Source organism: Pelophylax lessonae, assembly GCF_965119305.1.
Source record: "Pelophylax lessonae genome assembly, chromosome: 3".
In the NCBI taxonomy this organism is placed as follows: Eukaryota; Metazoa; Chordata; class Amphibia; order Anura; family Ranidae; genus Pelophylax; species Pelophylax lessonae.
Genome location: NC_138770.1, coordinates 276,488,554 through 276,501,455, shown reverse-complemented (window position 1 = coordinate 276,501,455; position 12,902 = coordinate 276,488,554). Strand labels below are relative to the sequence as shown.

At 40.7% G+C, this 12,902-nt stretch overlaps 1 protein-coding gene across 3 annotated transcripts in view; it reads right to left on the bottom strand.

Annotated features, from left to right (window-relative positions):
- KCNMB2 (potassium calcium-activated channel subfamily M regulatory beta subunit 2) overlaps positions 1-12,902 on the bottom strand; it is a 765,065-nt gene that overhangs the window by 340,753 nt on the left and 411,410 nt on the right. The window lies entirely within an intron of this gene.

The window sequence follows — 12,902 nt, the reverse complement described above, 5'->3', positions numbered from 1 at the left end:
CAGTCAGAGCCAAAAATGTGATCGAATAGATGACCTAAACCCCTTTCTTTAACCACTTAAGCCCCGGAAGATTTTACCCCCATTCCGACCAGGGGGTATTTTGCGATTCGGCACTGCGTGAATTTAACGCACAATTGCGCGGTCGTGCGACGCTGTACCTAAACGAATTTGACGTCCTTTTTTTCCCACAAACAGAGCTTTCTTTTGGTGGTATTTGATCACCTGTGCGATTTTTTGATCACGCGCTATAAACAAAAAAAGAGCGTCAATTTTGCAAAAATAGCAATATTTTTCACATTTTTTTATATGAAATTCCCCCCAAAAAAAATCTAAAAATCAAAATTTTTAAAAATTTTCGGCCAATTTGTTTTATGCTACCTATGTTTGGTAAAAAAAATCGCAAAAAGCGTATTTTGATTGGTTTGCGCAAAAGTTATTGCGTTTACTAACAAAGGGAAAGATTTTTGTCATTTTTGTTGTTTTTTTTTTAACGCGTAATGGCGGCGATCTGCGATTTTTTTTGCGGTACTGCGACATTGCGGCGGACAGATCGGACCCTTGACTGACATTTTTGACACTTTTGGGGTTACCAGTGACATTTCTACAGTAATCAGTGCTATACATATGCACTGTTACTGTAAAAATACACTGGTAGTGAAGGGGTTAACTTTATTTGGAAGGGAGGGGCTGTGTGTGTCCCTAGGGGCGTGGTTTCTACTGTGATTGGCTGTGGCTCTAGCTGTAAGGACACTGATCAACGGATCTACATACCAGATCCGTTTTATCAGTGTCTTTGCAGCGAGGAGAATGAGAGGCAGTTTGTTTACACAAGCTGCCTGACATTCTCCCTCTCCCCCGCCGATCGCCGAGTGACCGGCGGACATCGGGTCCGCTGGTCACACGCGCGGGGGGTCCGTGACCACGCGGGAGCGGGAGCGCGCCCCCGGGGGTGCGCGCTCGCTCCCTAGACCCTCACAAGCAAGCAACGTAGCCCTACGTTAGTTTGCCTGTGAGGGGCTGACCGCCGACGTAGATAGTCGTGCGGCGGTCGGCAAGTGGTTAAAAGCAGAGCCAGAGGTAGTTCTCTCGGGAGAGGCTGACGATACCTTAACACAGGATCGGCTTCTTATTACACATATCTTGAGCATTTGTTTGAAAGCGAAGGGAGCCTTGGACATATCCGACTCCTTTGCAACAAGTGGATATTCCTTATGACCACGTCCGTGATCATCAACGTGTTTGGGGGTCAATAAAGGACATAACGATGGAGCCACAAGATACATGCTTATATACAAATTGGACACCCTATTCTGAGTAAAGGGCAGATTAAAACATTGTCTGTTCATACAGTAGACAACTTTTCAGGAATCGCCTGAGGAAGCGATTAAGCGAAACGCGTCGCAATTCCACATCTATTACAAGCGAACCCTACATTTTCATGACTAATAATCATGACATATCATGATTCACAACACATTTATATGTATTGCCTTCAAATATGAGGCATCAGGGTTCCAGTGATATAGGAGTATGTCCTATCATTTATGTGAATGTTCATACCATTTTTTATTGAATGTATGTCTATTTTTGTATGTTTTACATTTTTTGTGCTAAATAAATGTTACTTTTATTAAGTGATGGCTATGGTTATTCCCACTGAGATCAGCACATGCTAGATGCCCATAAAGTCCCAATATATTTGAGGGGTGAAGAGACCCCACTTCATTGTGAGGCTCTCTCATCCTCCTCTTCCTTTTTTCTCTTCTGTGTACCATAGGGATGTGGCAATAGTATGTTTTAGAGTGTGTTTCATTCTTTAAAAGAGGGGAGTAACAGCAGACATATTGTCAATGTGTGTTGGTTCTGTAGGGAGAGATACTGTTCTTAGTTAAAGATACCGCTATTAAATTTGTATAAAATATAGAGTTGCACTAATATTGAATAAATTAATTCAAACAACAGTGATAACAAGAGTTAAAAACATGATGAAAGTGTTCTTAAATGGTATCCGCACCATCCACCACCTCCACCAGAGATAAAATGCTCGCTTACCAGATTGCATAGACCTCCTATCACAGAAAGTCAGCAGCACTTGTGGGCTTAAACCCAGCTGGGGCCTTGACAACATCCAGAGACCTGTTTAGGCGTGTGGACGTCGCTGTGAGGTCGCTGACGTCACCGCATTCCTCGAGTCCCGAAGGACAGACTGCTGCTCATTGCCGCCTTGTTTGTTTTTAAGGTTATTACTTATTTTTAAGGTTATTACTCATCTTGATTGACGTATGTGCAATATTTTGACTACTTGAATAAGAGTTTTAAGGATTTTATGCTATGGCGAGTTTTCTGTATTTTGGGGATCCCATTTGCTGGTCGGTCCACACGTCTTAAGAGGTCTCTGGATGTGGTCAAGGCTCTGGCAGGGTTTAATGAGGTTCTCTGGATGGTGTAAAGCCCCTGGCTGGGTTTAAGGCCACAAGTGCTACTGAACTTCCATAGCAGGAGGTCTATGCAAGCTGGTAAGCCAACATTTTATCTCTGGTGGAGATGTTAGTTGAAGGATCACACACTCGCACTGCAAGGTGGTGGATGGTGATACCATTTAAGAACACTTTCATCACATTTGGACTCTTGCTTTCACTGTTGTTTAGATTAATTTATTCATTATTAGCGCAACTCCATATTTGATACATCATTTGGGACTATGTTATATCTCACAGAGGAGTTGCTGCCAAACTGTTTGGTAGCTTTGATTTTTAGCACAGTTTCCTCCCTATTTTAGATAATTTGTGTTATATTCTGGGACAGTGCATGGTTTCTTATACCTTTCCTTTAACAATATATATTTTTAGTAGCCCCCTACAAATAGCCAGAATGAAATTAACCCCCCCCTCCATAGAATACATTGGGGTTCATTGCAAACTTTGCGAGCATCGAGCAAGATTCCTACGCTGCTTCCCTTATCAATACTGTAAGACCTGCCCCTTAATGATTGGGGCATTGGTCCTGTAATAGTAATCCTAGACAGAGAGAGAACAGAAGAGAGAAAATAGAAATAGCAAATGGACCTGCTGTATTCATTTTTTTAGCTGAATAAATTGTGAAAAAATAAAGCATTTTTTTCAGTTTATTTGAAATGTAGTGTTGGTGTGTTTTTCTCAGCTCTTTAATCTGTACTACTTCTCATAGTAGACAGATAAATTACTAAATACTAATTAGATCCTAGCATTACCCATGCCACCCCCTGGACTTCTGTGGTGTAGCAGAACCTGGTACCCATCAAAATTGGGCTTTGATAGTTCCACATGATACATTTTTTTATCAGATTTTTCTTGAAACGTCCCTTAATACGGAACAGCATTCTAATACAGGAGGTGTGTTAGATGCCAGATCAGCAGGTGAAAACAGAGAGAGAAAAGCCACAAAAAAAAAAGAAAAAAGAAAACTAAAGCAGCAATGACAGGTAAGCTGCATTACATAAAAAATAAAAACAAGAGTGTGGGACTTTAAATGAGGTTAACTGGACAAGGAAATTTATTAAAAAATACAAAAACATATAAGAAAATATTTTTGCAAAGACACACACGGAGATATAACAACCAATCAAGGTACAATATTGATACAGGTAAGTACAAATAAATTATACAATACATTTCTCGGATCATAACGGATCTCTCTGGAATATATAGGTACAATGAAAACTCATAATCTCTGTGTGGACATAATGTAAGTATATCATGATACTTTGGACTAATTGAGTAATTGTAGGCTCGACGCGTTTCATGGACCTCCGTCCATTCATCAGGAGCTTAAAGATTTATCTATGAAATGAAAATATGGAATAAATTAGTGTATTAGTTAAGACCTGATTTAATTTGGAAGGTATAAAGAAAAAGACACTACCTTGTGCAGTGTCAGAAATCATGAGCTGTCCAGTCCAGGGATGAGGGATCAACTGAAACCCGGAAGAAGCCTGATCCGGGGCTGAGGCGCGGAATATGTCACAGCAGGGGGACAACAGGAGGGGAGGGAATAGGACCATGATCATAGCTACTCAGAGACTCCTGGTGCGTTGCTGAAAATTGTGTTGGTAAAGGCACGTTGTAGGCCAAAAGGCAGGGTCTGTAAGTATGTATAAAAACCTTCAATAAATATACTGGAAAAATTAATTAGATATACTGAGAAGACATCTCAGGGACACATATGTCAGCGGTATTGAATACATGTACTAAAATGAATAGACCCAAAACAAAATGGTGCCAGTAAGAAAAACCATAGAGAAACCACCAGGAGAAATGAATTATTGGAATTAGATAGGGCTTAATAGGGAAGCCCATCACGAAAAAGTGCCAAAAGAGAACCAATGAAGAACCACCAAAGGGGATGTGAGTATGATAAGGATGAAGTAAGCAGGACTTACTAATGAAGTCCATAACAGGATCCAAGTGCAAGAGAAAGTAGGAGGAGAAAATAAGAGAGAGACCCAAGAGAGGAGAGAGGGAAAAACCTCTGTGGCGAAAGGAGGGTAAATGTGAGAAAGGTGAGTAAGCGAAAATGTGCCAAAAGAAAACCACAGTGACAGAAGTGCTACTGATTGGCTTAGTGAGAAGTGAAAAAGTGATCCATGCATAAGAGATATACCCTGGCCGAAAAAAGGGGGGGCGCCAGGGAAATGGAGAGACTGTGAAAGGAAATAAGGTGCAAAGACAAGCCCGATGTAACAAAAATATAGTGCGCTAGAGAGCCAGTGTGATGAGGATGTGCTGCAGGGCAAGTATGGACCGAAATGATGTGGAGGTAAGGAGCTTGTGTAGAGTTATACCTGTTAGCCCGAGGTTGGTGGTGGGTGTAGTAAACCTAGAGGAGTGAGGGTTGGTCCGGTCCCGTCCGTGTCCACAGTTGCTGGGATAAATGCCACGCCAGGTAAGCTGCATTATTTAACATTTTTGGATTTGGGTTTATTACTTTTTAAATGGTAGATCTTGAATATTTTCCAGGGCACGCGTTTTAAATGATTATTGCATACAGGGCTAGATTCATACTTTCTTTCCCCTAGGCCATATATACTTTGCAATTGTGTATTTAGCTGTTTGAAGTTTGAAGTTCAGCTTTAAATTTCACAGCTGCTCACAATGCTTTGAATCTTCAACTCGTCTGACACAAGCCATAACAGTCATAATACTAGTATGAGTATTCTGCCATTTGGCTGAATAGGAACAAGGTATACTTGAAAACTTTAGAAAAGATCAACTCTTATTAAAGTGATACCAAAGTCTCATTATTTTTCATTTAAAAATAACAAACATGTTACACTTACCTGCTCTGTGCAAATGGTTTTGCACAGAGCAGTCCAGATCCTCCTCTTCTCGGGTCCTTCTTCAGCCCTTCAGGCCCATCCCCTATCCCGAGTGCCCGTCACAGCAAGCAGCTTGGTATGGGGGCAGCCGAGCCAAGTCGCTGCTCTGTGTGTCTATTCCGACACATAGCCACGGTCCGGCCCGCCTCCTCTCCCTCCTCATTGGCTCACAGACTTGGATTGACAGCAGCGGGAGCCAATGGCGCTCTGCTGCTGTCTCAGCCGATCAGGAGGGAGAGTCCCGGCCAGCTGAATCTCTTGTGCAACATCACTGGATTTAGATGGGGCTCAGGTAAGTATTAGGGGGGCTGCTGCACACAGAAGGTTTTTTTATCTTAAAAAAGATGTATGGGTTTTTTTGGGGTTTTTTTTAGATTCATACCTACCTAGATGCTGCATCTGTCCCCTGGCGCCTCTAACATTGCAACCATGAGCAGAGAGCTGTGACTGTCAGTCACAGCTCTCTGCTCTACCCCCTCCTTGCTCACTGAAGTGCTGGGCAGTGGAGGGGGTGGGAGAGGCTGGCTCAGGCTGTCAGCGGCTCACTGAGAGGCTGAGCCGAGCCGGGTGTCAGTCCTGGCATGTGGGCAGATCCCGACTCTGTGGTCGTGATGAACCCTGAGCCTGGACCTGCTCTGAGACATCAGCAAAGAGTGGACTTCAGCCCACTCCCTGCTGAAAACGGGACACAGGAGTGCAAAGCAAACTACACTCCTGTGATCCAGAGGAGATGTACCAGCAAACAAGCTTTGGCTGTACTTCTCCTTTAATGCATTGAAGGCATTAAGAAAAAAAACCTTCTGCTTTTACAACCATATTAAGGGTAGGAAAGGATCTGTATAATACTAAGAATCTCTGCTTTTTAATCTAGCAAAACGTAGGGCTTTATACAATCCTATCAACATTTGAAATCATCTATATAAATGTTTACCCCTTCTGATTTATTTTCTATTTTTACAGTCCCACTGTGAAAGCTACTATTGTTTCTAATGTAATAATGTTATGCCATCAATATATTAAGTATTTTTATGTTCTTCCTTTGTCAGAAAATAACTGATGAGTTTATTTATCATACTTATTCAGCTTCAGAGTCATAAAATACTGTGGAAAATTACTGTGCAGAAATGTAAAGCATATCGGATTGTAAGAGATATTACCAATAAAATATGCAGGAAATCAAACAGAAATGTTGGGCATACTTGGGCAGATATTGTGCTCTGATATTGTTCAATGTTACAAACAATTGTCAAGCACCTTTTAGACTTCCAGTAAACGTATGGTGAATTTGGACAAAAGAGGCTAAAGAGTTCTTAGCAATCCTCTATAGCACTGTAAAGGACACACTACTTTCTTAAATCAGATAATAACTCTATAAACCAGGGGTTTGTTGCTCAATTTAGGATAGTGGGTATACTGTCACTCTGAAAAACTTTTTTTTAGGCCCCTGTGGTCAGTCAGGCTTCTGGAAGTGCTTATTTATTAAATTTATTTCAACTTGCATACTGTTGTTTGCTTTATATTATATTACCCTTATTAAAGTGTTACCAGGCCAAGCACTGGTTAAAGCTTGTAGGAGGCTCTGTCTGTCCTATGAGGCTGCATGACCCCTGCCTTTCTGTCTGGACAGTGCTGATTTGCCCTGTGCTGATCACACGCACAAAAAAAAAACTCTAGCGATACACACCAAACTGAGCATGTACAGAGTGCCTCCAAGTCTCTGTTCTATCAGCAGATGGATCGGGGACAGTAAAAGAAGGGGAGGATCAGAGAAGACAGGATTAAACAGCCTTTTTACATAACGCAGAAGATTAACCCCTTAGCTCCCACAGTATAACAAGCTTGCTTTACTGCATATACAGACTGATTTTACTGTTATGGGTTTAGTAACACTTTAAGTTTGAATAAAAAAACAGTGAAAGACATAATATCTGCATAGACTATACCGTGACACTAAATCCCTACGGGTCCATTTATTCTGGGTGTGAGTCTGATGAGTACTGAGACCCATCCTGCTGTCACATATTTCTGAAAACTTCAAGCTGCTTGCTTATGCATAGTGAATACATGTTTGTACTTAGGCAGTAGCTGAATATGGGGGGGGGGGGGAAGTTTTTACACTATGGTGAAATACTGTATACTGTATATACAAGGTGTGTCTAGAAAGTAATGAAAATTATTATTTAAAAATTATTTGATTGAAAAATGTAACATTGTCTCCTTTAAAGTATACACCTTGTGAGTGTACACAACGCTCCCAGCAATTTTTCCATTCTTCATAGCATCCCTGGAAGTCTTCAAAGCCTGAGTAGTCGCTCTTTGGACATTATTCACACTACCAAAACTGTGTCCTTTCAAACCCTTCTTCATCTTTGGGAATATGAAAAATTCGCAGGGAGCCAAGTCGGGGCTGTAGGGTGGATGAGTAAGCACCGTTATGTGTTTTTCAGTCAAAAACTTTCTGACAGCCATAGCACTGTGACTCCTTGCCCTGTCGTGATGAAGGATCCAAGTTGAGCCAACCTCAGGATGCACATGAAAAACACTTTGTCTCAAGCACCCAAGACCTTTTAGGTAAAATCTTCGATTCACAGTTTGACCAGTAGGTACAAATTCCTTATGGACAATTCCATGTGAATCAAAAAAACAATGACCATTTATTTGACTTTTGATTTTCTCATTCGAGCTTTCTTTGGGCGAGGTGATGTGGGTGAGTGACATTCCAAACTTTGTTTCTTTGTCTCGGGATCGTACTCAAACACCCAGGATTCATCTGCTGGAATCGCTTGACTCAAAAAAATCAGACTCTCTTTCCAAACAGGCCAACAGGTTTTGGCAAACGGGTTGATGGTGTTCCTTCTGATCAGGTGACAGGTTCTGTCCACTGTAGATACAAAACAAAGAAAGGGCGCACCCGCCTAGCGCATTATCCTCAGCGAGTTTATTGATAATAAAAAGATAAAAATCAGCTACTCACAAACATGCGTGACAGTCAAGCATATCAGTTCCATAAAGCAGCATCATTACAGGAGTCCAATATCTCATGAAAGCAGAGGGCTGACGCGTTTCGAAGCCGTGCCTCTTCCTCAGAGACAGGTTTTGTGCACACTATTCTCATGTTCAGATCCTGAATCATGATTACATGAACAATTGACTTGGTAATTCCCGTTTACTCTACAATCATTCTGATAGTAAGCCATCAGTCACGGTTGTGTACAGACCTCACTGTGTCCACATTCTGTTCCATTTTTGATGAAGAAGGGCATCCTAATCATTGTTAGTCTTCAACTCCTTCTCTTCCTTCCTTCCATCCTTGAAGGCCTTGTGCCATCGGTACACTTGTTCAGATGATAGCGCAGCTTCTCCTCGAGCTTTCCTCACCATTTTCAAATTTTCTAATGCACTTTTACCCAATTTCACAAACAATTTTAATGCGTAACGCTGTTCCAATCTCACTTGCATTTTTCTTAATACGAGCCACTTGAACAGAGTGTCACAAAAAAGAATGTCTCGACTCTGACAGGGCTGGATAGCAACTGATCAATGTTTATAACGTATACCTGGCACCCCACCCAAGTGACCTTGGTCTGCTTCTCCCTTCACAAAGCACTTCTTGAGTATAGGAACTTCCTTCTCATTATATTCTAGACAAACTATAAAGTATATATATTAGGTTGTGCTGTGAAAGGAATTGATAAAACCCCAAATCCCCTATATATGAAATCTCAAAATAAATGCCAAGATTGGTTCAATGGGGCTTTTAAGGTGCTTATATTTACTTAAGACTTCAATAAGTAACCTATTACAATATCTTTTTTTTAGCAGTACATTTTATTTTCTATAAGTTTTATTGAACTTTTTTAGTGCAAACCATATTACAGACAGTGGAGGAGACTTACTAAAACTGGTGCAGCTGTGCATAGTAACCAATCCGTTTCTAACTTAAACATGTTCAATAAGTCCCAGTTCACACTGCTCTGACATGAAAGTCGTGCGACTTCAGGTCCAATTTTCGATATACTCTATGGCGTTAAAGTCGTATCAAAGTTGGACAAAAGTAGTGCAGAAACCTTTTCTAAAGTCGGAGCAACTTGTGTCGGATCAGTTAAGACGGCTCTCATAGGGAAACATTTAATTTGACATGTCATGCAACTTGTACTCTCACAAGTCGGATCCCATGTCACACCAGTGTAAAACAGGCTTTGGTAATAAAACCTAGAAGCTGATTGGTTACTATGCACAGCTGCACCAGATTCCGTGTGCACCAGATTTAGTAAATCCCCCCCCCCATGTAGATATAAAAATTTGTACCAATACTCAGTACAGCGTGAAAAAAAAAAAAGTAAATTCAATTCAGGCAAGTATTCATATGTTAAAAGAAACTTGGGAAAATATTCAAGTAAAGAAAAGTGAAAAAACCAAACAGAATGTTAATTTGAGATCTACACAATTTTTGCTTGCAACACTTGTTCCAAAGAAAGATGGGAAAAGAGGAGAGAATGGTGAGGAGAAGGAGATGAGTAGTAACTAAAGAGAATAGAGGAGAACTCAACTGCGAGGAAGGCATATATATCATATAAGATGCAGTTCCAGAGGTCTGATATACAGGTAACAGGGGGTAATGGTAAATATAATCTTCAAATTAAAAAACACTAAACATTTTTTTTATTGAAATATGCACAGAGAAGTACAAGATGCACCAAATCAAAATAAAGTAGTGCAAGGTACAGATAGCAAGCAACACAAATATTCACAAAAAGAGTTAATGCTCTAGTAGAGAATTGACCAATGTGGTTTTAGTGGAAGGTTGTCGCTAAAACAAGCATGAGAGCTACCATGCTACGCATATTACACTGTATAAGGTGGGGGGAGGGAAAAGGCCAAGGAGGAGGGAGAATAAGCAGAGTCACACCCTGTCGTACAATAAAGACCACTAGGTAAAAGAAAAAATGGCAATAAATAGAGTAAATTTAAACAGTTAGACCATGTGCGTCAATCCAGTTTGTCCAGATTTTATCACATTTCTTAGGGCAATTCTTACTAACACAAGTGAGACTATAAAGGTAAAGAATCCCATAGACATCTTCTAACTATGTACAGTGGAGGGAGACAAAAATTTCCATTTTAAGAGAATTTCTCTTCTAGCCTAAAGAGCGGGGTGAAGAATAAAAAGATTTACACATCTGGATGCATCAACAGTATCAGTAATACCCAATAAAAAGATAACAGAATCAATTAGGAATGATATCTCACCCACCATATTTACTGTATCCACCTGCTCTGTCCAGTAAGGCTGGAGCCTAGGGCATAACCATACATGAAGAAAGGTGCCAGTATCAGTACCGCACCTGGGACCTACACTGAACAGCTGAGGGTAAATAGCAGACAGCTTCTGAGGAATATAGTATACATGATGAATACATTTAAGTTGGATAAACCTGTTTCTGGCTGAGATCATATTGGGCAGAAACTGTGGTAACTATGTGGTTACTATCTCCCAATCTTCTTCTGCCAACGATGGTATGTGGGCGTGCCATTGCTGGTGCAAGGAAATCATTCTAGGTATGGTCACCTTGGACAGTTCGAAGTATAAAAAAGAAATGGGGTTGGAAAGACTATACAGGATAAGTAAACTTTCAATTAGGTCTGATAATAGTGTGATTGGCCTTGGAAATTGGGCCACCACCACATGCCTGAGTTGCAGGAAAAGGAAGAACATACTGAAAAATAAGTTTAGTTATATCAAAGGGTAGAAAAGAGCCCTGTTGCATTTTATGCTGCAATACTTTAATCCTATATCTAGCCCATAGGTGGGGGTCTGCTATGATGTATAGAGGAGGGAGATTGGGATTACCCCAGATGGTGGTATGCAGGGATTAGGAATCCTCAACTTTTGCCTGGTGCCAAACCACTAAGGTCATTTTCATGGGGCTAGTAATAGCAGGGTTAGATGGCAGATTGCTAAGTAGTTTGTATTGTGCATTGGAACCCAGCAATGCAACCTCTAAGGTCACTGCTGCATTGTCTTGAGGCTGGCCTGAACCACCAGTGTACTGTAAAAAGGACAGCAGCTCAGTAGCATGTCAGAAAGTTTTGTAAGGCCAAGCCACTCTGTCCAAAGGTAGACATAAAACAGGTAAAGCAGACGTCTTTCCAACCCAGACAAAAGAACAGAAGGTCCTATCCATTTTGGTGAAAAAATATTTGGGAATTGGTACAGAGGTTTGACAAAAAGAAACATAGAAACTTGGGTAGGAATATAATTTTAAGGAGGTTCCCCTGATCAATGGGACTGAGAGGGAGAGGCATCCATTCTGTGTCTATTACAATATTTATTCATACATTTTATTTATTGTATTGCTAACTACGATATACTAGCCAGATACAAGAACAGTTATGCATTAACAAACAAACCTATTGATTACTTATTGAACAAAGTTTGAATTTAATGGATAATAAAGAGACCACAGACTGCTGACCCAGGTACATTTTCTATGTCAGGTTAATTAAAAAGCAAATGGAGCAAGCAAAATTAGAAAATTAGATGAATTGACAAAACTTACATGATTTGACAGGAACCTTTGCTTAGACACTAACACAGTGCACTAAACATACTTTTAAAGTGGTAGTAAACTCTGCATTTTGATTTTTACCTACAGGTAAGCTTATAATAAAGCTGACCTGTAGGTTAAAAGAATATCTCCTAAACATGCACCATTTAGGAAATAGTCACTTGTTTGGCACCCAGAAGGAAGACATTGAGGTCCATGACTAAGCCCTATGGGTGGGGTGGAACATGTCGGCAGGCATGGCCTGGAAGGAGCTAGCCTGAGGCTGCTATCGCTTATTACATGCTGGGCTTGTATGGTGTGCAGTGGCTACGATTTTTCTCTACTTGTTCAATAGATTTCAGCCACTAGAGGAAGCAGGCACATGGTCCTTTAAGGATGAGGATACCTTTGCCTCCCCATCTCTTTCAGGTTTTTAGTCTCCATGGGTGCTTATTGGTAGGTATGAACTTAAGGTTTGGTCCAAACACACGTTTAGACTGAACCTGGGCTTTTCAGGCATTCAGACAAATGCCCAAACATTTACCTGTTCTGCAGGAGCTGAATGACATGTATAATAGAGGTATTACTACTGTCTCTTCCAATGGTTGTTAGGGATGTCTGTTGGTGCAGGCACTGGCAAGTCCTTAACAATCAGTGACATCACCGGCCCTATTCCTTTAAGGTGATGTCAAATATGGTGATATCCCATCTCCTTTTAATAAAGAGATGTGACCAGCGCTACGGACTATATGTTTGGGAGGGAGATAACAAGGATAAAGGTGTAAGCTGCCCCAATCAAACCTTAGGTGTAAGGTGCAAATGTTAAAAGAAATGTGAAGATTGGTGATGGCGCTACCTATAAAGTAAAAGCAACCATATATAGTGCCCCTTGTGACGTGAAAGGGGATATATTGGTAAAGTGACCCACGAATGGTGCAATATCTAAAAATAAATTGTGGATAAAAAGTGGAAACAAAGATTTATTCAAAACAACCAATGAA